This window comes from Macrobrachium nipponense, chromosome 15 (genome assembly GCF_015104395.2).
Source record: "Macrobrachium nipponense isolate FS-2020 chromosome 15, ASM1510439v2, whole genome shotgun sequence".
Classification (NCBI taxonomy): Eukaryota; Metazoa; Arthropoda; class Malacostraca; order Decapoda; family Palaemonidae; genus Macrobrachium; species Macrobrachium nipponense.
Window position 1 is genome coordinate 40,679,462 of NC_087208.1, and position 12,131 is coordinate 40,691,592.

The following is a 12,131-nucleotide window of genomic DNA, read 5'->3' on the forward strand; positions in this document are numbered from 1 at the left end:
GAGTCCTACTTGGGCAAGAAGGTGTCCGACGCCGTCATCACAGTTCCTGCCTACTTCAACGACTCCCAGAGGCAGGCCACCAAAGACGCAGGCACCATTGCAGGTTTGAACGTCCTGCGCATCATCAACGAACCCACGGCAAGCTGCCATCGCCTACGGACTGGACAATGAAAGCGACGAGTGGCAGAGAACGCAACGTCCTCATCTTCGATCTTGGTGGCGGCAACTTTCGACGTGTCGATTCTGAACATCGACGACGGCGTGTTCGAGGTGAAATCGACAGCAGGAGACACCCACCTGGGAGGGGAGGACTTCGACAACCGTCTGGTGAGTCACTTCCTGCAGGAGTTCCAGAGGAAGTACAAGAAGGACATCAGCGGGAACAAGAGATCCATCCGACGTCTACGCACAGCCTGTGAGAGAGCCAAGCGAACTCTGTCGTCCTCTGCTCAGGCAAGTGTGGAGATCGACTCCCTGTTCGAAGGCATCGACTTCTACACGTCCATCACCCGCGCCAGGTTCGAGGAACTGTGCGCTGACCTGTTCCGCAACAAAAAAACACTTTGGCCCCTGTGGAGAAGGCCCTGAGTGGGACGCCAAGATCGACAAGGGCAGCATCGACGACATCGTCCTAGTAGGAGGCTCGACACGTATCCCGAAGGTGCAGAAACTTCTGCAGGAGTTCTTCAACGGGAAGGCAGCTGAACAAATCGATCAATCCTGACGAAGCAGTGGCTTATGGAGCAGCCGTGCAGGGAGCTATCCTTCGAGGGGACCAGTCAGACACCGTGAAGGACCTTCTGCTGCTGGATGTGGCTCCTCTCTCCTTTGGGCATCTGAAACTGAGCCGGCGGCGTCCATTGACCCGCACTGATCAAGCGCAACACCACAATCCCTCCCCACCAAACAGACGCAGTCTTCACCGACTTACTCAGACAACCAGCCTGCCGTCACCATCCAGGTGTACGAGGGCGAAAGGGCGATGGACAGAGACAACAACCTCCTTGGGCAAGTTTCGGACCTGACGGGCATCCCTCCAGCGCCTCGGGGAGTTCCACAGAATCGAAGTCACCTTCGACATCCCCCCCCGACTGCCAAACGGGCATACTGAACCGTGTCTGCCGCAGGACAAGTCGTCTGGGAAGTCGAACAAGATCACCATCACCAACGACAAAGGGCGCCTGAGTAAGGAGGACATCGATCGCATGGTGCAGGAGGCGGAGAAGTACGCCGCGGAAGACGCCCTGCAGAAGGAGAGGATTCGACGCCAAGAACCAGCTTGGGAGTCTCTGTGTCTGAATGTGAAGAGTTCCCTGAGCGAAGAGGCGGTGTCGAGCAAGATCAACGACGAGGAGAAGAGTCGTGTGAAGCAGCTGGTGGAAAGAGACGCTCACCTGGATCGACAGGAACCAGATGGCGGAGAAGGACGAATTCGAGGACAAGACGAAGAGGCTGGAGGAGGTGTGGAGGCCCATCGCTGTCCAAGATCTACGGAGGGGCGTCTGGGCAGGGGCCCGCCTTCGGTGCCAACAACAACAAGCAGTAGGATGGCGGTGCAGGCAGAGGACCTACTGTCGAAGAAGTCGACTAAACTATAGATCATAGTCACTTGTACATAATTATCATTCATTTTCATACGAAATGTCATTCATTCAGTTATTTAATTTCATTCTTTTTTCCTTCATAACTTGTGATAGAAGCTCAATCCATCGTATTCATAACATTCCATATCCAGTATTCATTAAGGTATAGTTTACATGAGAAATTGTATATATTTATAGAAATAAATAATTAAAAATGCAAGATGTATTGTTATCCTTATGTATTTTCAGCATGTTATATTGAAAATGGTATATTTAGAACAAGATTTGAAAAAGAAAATATGAATAATCTATATGAATTAAGATCAAAAACATGATTTTAACATTATATCAAATGGGTTAATTCATTCAGACAAAAAATGAGGGAAGTCAAAGCTAAATTTATTTCTTCATACATCACTGAGTACGCGTATAAACGCTATGAAAAAAAACTGAAATACTGCTAACCATGAGAAATATATTTTGATACAATACTTCACTCTTGAAAACGGAAATAAATTTATAGACTTTTCTTAAAAGAGAAACAGCTAACAGAATCATTGTTACGAACAGAATAATTAAAAATGACAAATGTAATAGGTCATGCTAACACTAGGGCTAGTGTCTATAGACTAATAAACAAGTGCAGTTTTCAAGTGTAAAGCAAGAGACTTGAAACCTTCAGTAAATCAGTAAGAAGCCATTACGAAACTGTAGTACTACTGCACTTTACGCAATAAGTCTCAAAGAAATGAATGGATATTTCCCAAAACACTATTATACTGCCACTGTTACTACCGATATAAATAATAATAACTTATTTTTTAATGACATTTTTTTCCCTATTTCTAAACGGTATTTTTCGTTTAATTGGGTTTTATTGTTACAGTCTTTCGTATTTGTTTAAATTTTCGCTTCTATCCCAGAATTATTCAACACGAAACGTTACCGCGTAGGCGCGTACACACACGCACACGCACGCATGCACATACTTGGGCGACACCTGGCTCGAGAAGTTTCTTGAACACAGCTGATTCTCTCTCTCTCTCTCTCTCTCTCTCTCTCTCTCTCTCTCTCTCTCTCTCTTTGATATTACTGTAAGCACTTCTCATCTCATACGTTGGTAAAGAGCACCATATTCTAACAGTTTGAGTAGTCTATTATCTCGTTTTTATTTCATTTTGTCATTCAGATATATTTATCCATATCTTCGCTCTGAGAAAAAAAAACCGTCAATTGTTTTTTTATGTAAATGTCCAAGCAGTACATTGAAAATCAGCTGATAAAAGCGCAGCACTAGTTGTCCAGGTTGTAATGACAGAGACTGTTGTTAGAGAAACTTGTAGACTCAACGATAGAAGGCAACGTTGGATCTTTCTTAGATAGTAACCTCCCAAAGGATTTTCGGGTGTCGTTATCTAGACTAATATTTCTCGGGGTTCATTATCTTGATGATATCTACATGCAGTCTTTTGTTTAAGTGTTTACGGTTATACCCAACGGGCGTGCCTTTAACAGAAACACACATACACACCCACAAGGACAGGAGGTGTGCATAACACCGTGAACAAATTGCAAAAACGTTGCAAGTAAATCAAAATGGCGTTTTATAACGACCTAGAACGACCTCTTTTTCTATCAAGATTTGCTGTATTTCAAGATATTAACAAAATTATATTTCAATAATGGATTCTCCTTTGATATAACTAACATTTTAAATTTAGTTCGTGTATTTGTCAGTTTACCGAAGAACCTTATAATCACCGAAGTATTAGCGATTAAAAAAATAAAATTTAAAGCCATAGTAATATATAAAAATGAAAATGGTAAATCACAAAAAAAAAACGATTTTTTTTTTTGTTTTTTTTTTTTTTAACTGATTTAGACAGTTATCTACTAGTGTGCCCGTATGTCAGCTAACTAAACGTGACATGATTGTGCTAAATTAACAGAATGATAAATCGTCACTGAGAAAATATTCCTTCAACATATTACTATTATTATTATTACTTGAATAAAGATAGGCGGGGACCACTCCCATCTCCCGCCAAAACATTTTCCTTTTAAGTATTACTCCGCATGAGTCCAGGTTGCCAGAGGAGCGACGCATCCTGTTTGTCTCATTTTGGGTTTTGTTTTTTTTCTGAATTTTGGAATTTTTTTTGGTTTTAAGAAATGAACACTATACACTTTTTCACGCTTTTTTCATTACTTCCATTAATTGCTTTATTTTTGTTATTATCAAGTCTGATGTACTACAGTTTCTCAAACAAACAAACGTGATTAAACATCACGTTTGTTTGTTTGCTTCCCGGATCTTCGTGGCTTCCTAAGTAAGACATGTGAATAATATGGAATATCTATGAACGCCCCTCACTGTGTAGAGAGTATATAATCATGACAGTCGAGAGAGAAAAGTTTGCCTTCATCCTCACGACAAACTGACAGCTAGACATTGCCGGTAACAGTTACAGCAGCCAACAGGCTCCTGATAGAGAGAGAGAGAGATAGAGAAGAGAGAGAGAGAAAGAGAGGAGAGAAGGAGAGAGGGATAGGCAGCCACGTGAGACAACCGTTGTCTGGTGCGCAAGGTTCCCGCCAAAACCTGCTTTTCTTTACACTTTTCCATAGAAAATTAGGCCTATGTTTCTATTATGCAATGCAATTATCTTCAGTAATATGTCCATTTGTCCTTATAATTAGAATCCCATTGCTCGCCATGCATTAAGAACAGTGCATTAAATGCATTTGGCGTGAAGTATGACAAGGAATGCCTAATGACGAATCAATTTTTTATTTAATGTTACTATTATCAGTTATTACATTATAAGATAGGTAGTACTATTGTGTAATATGTCTAACCATTTTTTTTTTCAGTGAAGGGTTTTTTTTATCTGCATTACGCCTGACTTCGTAATCGAGGAAAGATACCATTGTTAGCGAATAATAATTATAGACGTCCTTGGTTTTAAGAGGACTGGGAATACGTATATATGTTATATATTAGAGTACAAGAACCACATGATGATTTGTCATTCTAGGAAAACAACGTAACATATAGAAACTTTTATAATACAAAATATCATAGATAAAAATACCTTCGGCATTCACGCATTAACAAAAACATAGCTTGACGTAATAGCGAATAATACAGTCAGATTAACACCGAGAAACACGTGTACAAGAGAATAGAGGAAGAAATAAAATGTGCCACCAAGCCCTTCGGTCTAGCTCAAGCGGGAGAGGAATAGCTACCCGGGCGTTGGCTTCAATGCAGGGTTTTGGTGCGGTTGCCATAAGTCGCATTTGTTCATTTTACTAGTTTTATGAATTTCTCGATATGTAGCCATTAGCGGACAAGGCAAATAGGCCTGCCACTTTCATTTTCATCATATGTACAGATGCTTTACAGTTAGAAAACTTAATTGGCCGCATGATAACTCAAAACATGAGTAATCGCTACAGTGGGAGTAGCATACGTTGCCAAGTAGACTCTTCGTAGAGAAATGTAATTATTTATTTCTACTTCCACTGTGTTATCCACACAAAGGGGAAAGAAATATTTCCTTGACACATATCTTATACCCCTAAGGCAACCATGATTCACATCAAACCAACTTCGTTTTGTCTATAGTGAAATATCTACTCATGACTAATAGGAATTCCGCGGTGGGTGTTCTTGCTTTGCAACATGCAATCGATTATTTTTAGATTTTTTCTCAAAACTCACATGCTCTATGCGTCATATTGGGAGGTTGTCGGGGTCGGGGTGAGAAAAACACATGATGTGGGAAATGCTTTCTCGGTATCGGCAGAAGTACAGAATTTATGTTCTTGGAAATCACAAGTTAAAGTTGAATGCCCATAGCCATCGACATTTTTTTTTTTTTTAACCTTTGTTCAGCTGAGACAGTTAGGAAAGGTGTCTATATTATATATGAATATTATATATGATAAATATAGATTACATTATCCGCATGTACAATTTATACAAATCTCTACCCAATATACCTAGAGTCTAATGTATACAATCTTTAGGCCTATTTCTCTCAGTATTCCATTAGGCCTATCATATATATCGTATTGGACAAACGCCGATATAAGCTAACGTAACTTCTAGACTTATTAACACGTTGCAGGTCTCTGTTTTGCGTAATTCCATCGTTAAAGAAGTACATCGTATCTTGTACATTTATATATATTAATTTGCCCAACAATCATGTTGTTTTAACCACTGCCTGACCCAATTCGGAGCTCGCAATTAAAATCTTAACTGCTGTTTTTCATACTTACACAATTTAATAATTTATTCGGGAATTTCAGTGTCGTTTTCAAACTTAACTTGTATATCATTTTGGGTTAAATATGATTAAATTCTAAAGGGAATTGACAGCATTGCACGGAGCAACATGGTAGGTACTATTAAATGCCTTTTTTACTGTGAACATGCTATAGTACCATGCCCGTGCCAAATTCGTAATTGGCAAATAGTCAATTCTCTCAGGTGGTGTTTGGGGTCGTGGGACAGGTGGTTGGTGCCTTTTTCAAACCGTTCAGGACGACGTCTCGTACAAAATTTTTAAAATTTTTCCTCATTAAAAATGAGGAGACAAAGAAACGACCATTTTTATCTGTCGGAATTAGTCTTTTTCCCAGATAAGTACGTCGCTTTTGCTTTGGCAATATCGCTCAGAATGTTCTCCAACGATGTGGCTTTTCATTCCCGACCGAGAATTGGAGAAGTGTGAAAAGACCCGAGAGAAAATTTCGGTCAAACGGAAAGTGGTCGTACTTTGAAGAAAGGCCAGCGAGGGGGTACGAACCCACGTGTAAATCGATGTCGCGGTGTCGGCGCCGGGAAACGTTTCTAGAACCTTCTGGAATATTCGGTCGCGTAACGCCCGTCTTTTGCTCTTTCCGGTGATAGTTCCCGACGAAAATCGACAAATTAACTCGAAATAACGATTTACGGTGTGTTTTGGGAGACGTTCATTTATGTACATTAATGAAACCCAAGGACCTGATTATAATTTTGAAAATTATATATGCTGATTTTTATTATCGATTAAATTTGATGGGCGGAGAATCTGACACCGGGTATTTAAAGAGGCGAGCGCAAGTTTTGTAGTCAGAGTGGCTACACATATCGCTGAGATAACCTTACGCCACGTTCGCTCTTAGTGTTCATCACCGGTCCTTATTACATCTCGTCATTCTTCAGTAAACAATATCAAAGTAAGTTACTAATGTTGAAGGAATTCGGGTGGCTCTTAATAGCGTGAATTGACTGTGACGTGTTTGGGGGAAGACAAAGTTTTAAATTATTATCTCTATAATGTTTTATGAGCTTATTATTCCATCATTTTTGTAACCATTTTCTTAGTATTTTCCTAAAAAAATATATAAATCCGCTCCTACATAGATTTTCACCAAATGGTTTATTATTTTTGTCATTCATTATACCATCAGCAGTCTGGCTACTGAAATGACTTCAGAATGTAAATATTTTGTTGTTTTTTAATTAAGGCATTGTTTTTTTCTAATATCTGATATTTGTTTACATGATGAAGTTCTTTGGAGACTTATTAATATGGTAGTAGGATAACAGTACAATGAAAAGTGCATAGTCGGATGGCTGCAGTGAATTTGAAAAAGTCGATGTTCGTTCAGTTACCTAGGCCAACTGTGTACTGTGTTGGGGCAGCCTTCAGTTGATCTCCCTTTGCATTTTATAAATTAGATTTGTCAAGGAGTGTGTCATTAGCTTAATCATAGGGAATGTGAACCAGGGTTATAAATAGTTAATAAACTGGATTGGCCTGCAGTTATCCCATAGGTCAGGTTTATTTACACTTAATTTATTTATGTAAAACTAAACGGCTTCCTCCATTTCCAGATGCCCGAGGAACCATGCAGAGAGGGGTGGAGACCTTCGCCTTTCAGGCTGAGATCGCTCAGCTTATGTCCTTGATCATCAACACATTCTACAGCAACAAGGAAATCTTCCTGAGAGAGTTGATCTCCAACTCCTCGATGCCCTGGACAAGATTCGCTACGAATCCCTCACAGATCCCTCCAAGATCGAATCTGGCAAGGAGCTCTTCATCAAGATTGTCCCCAACAAAGATGACAGAACACTAACAATTATTGATAGGTAAGTCCAAGCTGTCGTCTTTGACTTCAGTTATTTATTTATTGTAATATTTTATTTCTAAGTATTGAATTAGAGCATTCTCTGGTTGTCATAGCATGATTAAGGTTTTTTTTTTTTTTTTTTTTTTTTTTTTTTTTTTTTTCTAAAATTTGGAATTAGGTTTTACAGATATGAATAGATGATCGAGATTATTTTTTATATTGTCTATTATGGGTTAGGATTTATGGTATTAATATATATTAGCCCTCACAATGTAGTCCCATTTGCATACATGTGTCAGATACTGAACTTGTTATTTTTCTGTTGCAGTGGTATTGGTATGACCAAGGCTGACCTGGTCAACAACCTGGGTACCATCGCCAAGTCAGGCACTAAGGCCTTCATGGAAGCTCTCCAAGCTGGTGCTGACATTTCCATGATTGGTCAGTTTGGTGTAGGTTTCTACTCTGCCTACCTCATCGCTGACAAGGTCACGGTCGTCTCCAAGAACAATGATGATGAGCAGTACGTTTGGGGAGTCCTCAGCTGGAGGCTCCTTCACTGTGAGGGCCAGATCACGGGGGAGCCCATTGCCGAGTAACAAAGATCACACTCCACCTGAAGGAAGATCAGACTGAGTACTTTGAGGAACGACGTATCAAGGAGATTGTGAAGAAGCACTCTCAGTTCATTGGCTATCCTATCAAGCTTGTTGTTGAGAAGGAGAGAGACAAGGTAAATAGATTTTACATATGTAAGTTCGTAACTGACTGGACTTCAGCATTAATTGAGAAGTCATGGTGCCAATAATAATTTCACTTCTTACTGTTGTGTTTTTATCTGAAAAAAATTCAGTTTTGATGCAGTTTCTTGGAAATACTTGATTAACTAAGTAATTTTTATACTTTTGTAATTAAACATTGTTTTCTTATTTCAGGAAGTATCTGATGATGAAGAGGAGGAGAAGGAGGAAGAAGAAAAGAAGGATGAAGAAGAAGACAAGGAAAAACCAAAGATCGAAGATGTGGGAGAAGATGAAGATGCAGACAAGAAGGAAGACGGCAAGAAGAAGAAAACAGTCAAGGAGAAGTACACAGAAGATGAAGAGCTCAACAAGACCAAGCCTTATGGACCAGAAACCCTGATGACATTTCTCAGGAAGAGTTATGGTGGGAGTTCTACAAATCCTCCCTCACCAATGGACTGGAAGATCATCTGGCTGTTAAAGCACTTCAGTGTGGAAGGGCAGCTAGAGTTCCGTGCCCTGTTGTTCCTTCCCCGTCGTGCTCCTTTCGATCTGTTTGAAAACCGTAAGCAGAAGAACAAGATCAAGCTGTACGTTCGAAGGGTTTTCATCATGGAGAATTGCGAGGATCTCATTCCTGAATACCTGAACTTCCTTAACGGTGTGGTTGATTCAGCAAAGATCTGCCCCTGAACATTTCTGTGAGATGCTTCAGCAGAACAAGATCTTGAAGGTTATCCGCAAGACTTAGTCAAGAAGTCTATGGAACTCTTCGAGGAAATCACTGAGGATAAGGAAAACTACAAGAACGTTCTACGTAGAACTTCTCCAAGAATCTCAAGTTGGGTATCCCCAGAAGATTCTACTAACCGCAAGAAGTTGCAGATTTCCTCCGCTACCACACCTCTTCCTCAGGTGACGAGATGTGCTCGTTGAAGGATTACGTCTCACGAATGAAGGAGAACCAGAAGCACATCTTACTACATCACCGGTGAGTCCCGTGAACAGGTGCACAACTCTGCCTTTGTCGAGAGGGTCAAGAAGCGTGGATTTGAGGTCATTTTACATGACTGAACCCATTGATGAATATTGTGTGCAACAGCTGAAGGAGTATGATGGCAAGCAGTTGGGTATCTGTCACAAAGGAAGGTCTTGAACTCCCGAGGATGAGAAGGAAGAGAATAAGAAGTTCGAGGAGCAGAAGACCAAGTATGAGAATCTCTGCAAGGTGAGTGATTGTAATAAGTACTCTGTATTTACTGCCTTTATGTAATTGGTATTTGTTAGCATTACTGAATATCAAGAACCCTTTATGTAAATGGATCATAAGTTTGTATGTTGAATTGCTTCATTTAAGGTCTGACATTTATAATTTTTCCCCCCATTTAGGTCATGAAGGACATTTTGGACAAGCGAGTGGAGAAGGTCGTCATCAGCAACAGGCTCGTCACATCCCCCTGCTGTATCGTCAATCCCAGTACGGTTGGACCGCCAACATGGAAAGGATCATGAAGGCCCAAGCCTTGAGGGACACGTCCACCATGGGATACATGGCTGCCAAGAAGCACCTGGAGATCAACCCAGACCACTGCATCGTGACACCCTCCGCCAGAAGGCAGATGCTGACAAGAACGACAAGTCTGTCAAGGATCTTGTGATGTTGCTGTTCGAGAGCTCCCTTCTGTCCTCTGGATTTACTCTTGAGGATCCTGGTGTCTTTGCCAGTAGAATTTACAGGTAATTTTCATAAATTATTTACTAGACATTGCCGCACAGGTGATTTCCTGAAATATTTTCTAGACATAGCTGCTATATTCCTAATTTTATAATTTGCAGTTGAAGATAATAATTCTATAGGTATGTAAAAGATTGATTGTAAGTTGATTCAAGTAAGTAGTAAGACCCAAATTGAAATACTTAATAGACATACATCTCAGTATTGCCTATCAATTTTTATTTTTTAAATTTCATTCCTTATCAAATTTGATACTTGATACCTATTGCTTGAAAGGTTAAATAGAATTTTGTGAAGTATTCGTGTAAGCTACATACAATTCAGCCAATTTTAAACTTGTTAGCCACTCTGATAAATTTAACACAGGTTGGTTAAGAGAAAGCAACCACACATCAGGTGTTATAAAATTGTACCATTCCTGTTTTCAGAATGATCAAGCTTGGTTTAGGAATCGACGAGGACGACATGACTGTAGAAGAATCTGCCGAAGGCGGAGACGAAGAAATGCCTCCACTGGAAGGCGATGACGAAGATGCATCTCGTATGGAGGAAGTTGACTAAAATGTGAATCCTGTGTAATGTTACTAGTCGATCTTAACAACCATTCCATCTCATCCCATTCCATCCATCCCATTTTTTTTTTTCTCATCTCATGCCATCCCATTGTAAACCATAACATTCTCATATACACTTCTCATAAGCCGCCTCATAAGTTCACTACTCATTCACTACTCATTTTCCATTTCATCACATATGTTATCACTTTCATTTCTATATAGGAAGAAGGTCTTGAGTTAACAAGCGTTAGTTAGGAAACTTCATTAAATTTGATGTCGATATCTGCTTTAACTGAAGTTGTATCCCTTTTTGATCCATATTGGACATCCTGTTCTAAGAACATTCCTATTTTTGTACATAAGTTGACGACAATGTACATTTTCCTTTGTTAATAAAGCGTTGAGCGTTTGTTTTGTCTTTTATGTGTATTCTCCTTTAGGTCTGAAGTTATTGCACCAAAATGAAGACCAGTCTAAGGTCAAAATGCTTAGGTTGTTATCACTGGGTTTTGTTGCCCTACAAAATGGCTTACTTGCAGCCAAATTATCACTTAGTATTTATTTTTTATGATTGTGTAAAATTTTTTGAAACAACCACGCAACCTGATCTTAATGGTCCATTAATAAAGAATTCGAGTATTGAGTTGAATTTTGACAATTGAAAACCAACCAACTAATGGTTCTTAATGGAATTTGAGAAATAGTCCCTAAACGTAAAAGAAAACTGTCAGTGCAAAATTTATAACCTATTATGTCCTATGGTTCACTTATTAAGTTGAAAGTAGAAAACTGACAATACCATTGACAAATAAAAAAACTTATCTATTAAGAAAACCCCAAGAATGTAGTAAATGAGGCATGACACTAAGTTTATGTACTATCAGGGGCACACAATGGTGTAGGCCCCATGCCCCTCACTCCATAATGTCAAGTCTTTAAAGGCAAGATAATCTTTTAAAAATACATGAATTTAGGTAACTGTATCGTGTCTGCCTAAGTGCTAGCAATAAATGACTTCAAAATTAGATATATCATGAAACATGATGAAACCACTAACCCAAAAATGCTACCATTTGACATTGCAGAGAAAAGTCCCAGTACTATGTGCTTATATAATTTTGCATACTCATTATTAATGAAATATACAAAGCTTATTAATTAGTATGGTTGATTTTGGTTACCAGAGACAAAACCCTAGTAGAAATCTTCGTCTTCAGTTTGAGCAAGCTTTACAGCTGTTACACACAAAATTTATGAACCGTTTCTTTTATAATTTGATTTCAGCTTGAGGCTAAGAAACATAGGTCTATAAAATGGTCGTTAGGTATATTCGTGCTTGTCACATCATTCAAGATAATAACGAGCAAACCGTTGTTTGAGA

General features: G+C 39.5%; 1 protein-coding gene and 2 pseudogenes across 1 annotated transcript in view; 2 read left to right on the forward strand and 1 right to left on the reverse strand.

Moving 5' to 3' along the window:
- LOC135226659 (heat shock 70 kDa protein-like) overlaps positions 1-1,700 on the forward strand; it is a 2,340-nt pseudogene extending 640 nt beyond the window's left edge.
- LOC135227157 (heat shock protein HSP 90-alpha) overlaps positions 1-12,131 on the reverse strand; it is a 47,274-nt gene that overhangs the window by 5,591 nt on the left and 29,552 nt on the right. The gene's annotated exons all lie outside the window — the stretch shown is intronic.
- On the forward strand, positions 7,476-11,159 carry LOC135227155 (heat shock protein HSP 90-alpha-like; annotated as a pseudogene).